Raw genomic sequence first — 831 nt, forward strand, 5'->3', positions numbered from 1 at the left:
ATAGTAGTTTTTTTAGTTTTCTTTCTATCTTTTCAATGAATAATAGAGATAATAGATATTTGAGTTTGTTTACTAATTTATTTTTTCTATTTGTGTCTTATGTATAGCCTGTGTGTATTAATAATTCAAAATTATTTTTTAACATGCGGTTCGGTTCTAACGGTTTTAAAATTTTATAAAACCATGAACTGAACCAAACTTAAATGGTTCTAAATAAAAAAAACTGAACCGAACTGCGAAACCAAACTGAACGAACCGCATTTTACGGTTCGGTTTCATCGGTTTCAGGATTAAACCGGAACCGCTTACACTCCTAATAATTGGGACTTCCATAAGTTTATGCAACAACCCATCATCCTGAAATATTTCATTTTGTTATTATATTATCACATTAGTCAATAACAAAAATGATATATTTATACTTTGCATTAAGATGTTGGGGTAAAACACTAAGGCCGAAATCGTTTATACTTTTTTGATAAGCACTTTTTAAAATCACAATTGTAATTTTCAAATTTTGTAAAATGTGTGGAATTGTGCTATAAATGTGAGAGATATTTTTTATATTAATATTGAATTAATTGGAAAAAAAAATTTGTTTTATTTTTTGGATGGATTCGGTATCCATCCAAATGGATATACCCTTGGATATCCATTGGATATAATGGATGAATTTGAATTAATTCTAAAGGATGAATTTAATTTGAATGGATTTCGATGGATTTTGGATTATGGATAATTTTACCACCCCTACCTCATATGGATATAACAGATCTAAGATACGCAATACACTGATATTTTGTGGTACTTCCTTAACATTTTGCAAATTCC

General features: G+C 28.3%; 1 long non-coding RNA gene across 1 annotated transcript in view; it reads right to left on the reverse strand.

Moving 5' to 3' along the window:
• The window catches only part of LOC109341905, a 4,115-nt gene that overhangs the window by 1,771 nt on the left and 1,513 nt on the right, over window positions 1-831 (reverse strand). The gene's annotated exons all lie outside the window — the stretch shown is intronic.

Source organism: Lupinus angustifolius, unplaced genomic scaffold (genome assembly GCF_001865875.1).
Source record: "Lupinus angustifolius cultivar Tanjil unplaced genomic scaffold, LupAngTanjil_v1.0 Scaffold_852, whole genome shotgun sequence".
NCBI classification, from domain to species: domain Eukaryota; kingdom Viridiplantae; phylum Streptophyta; class Magnoliopsida; order Fabales; family Fabaceae; genus Lupinus; species Lupinus angustifolius.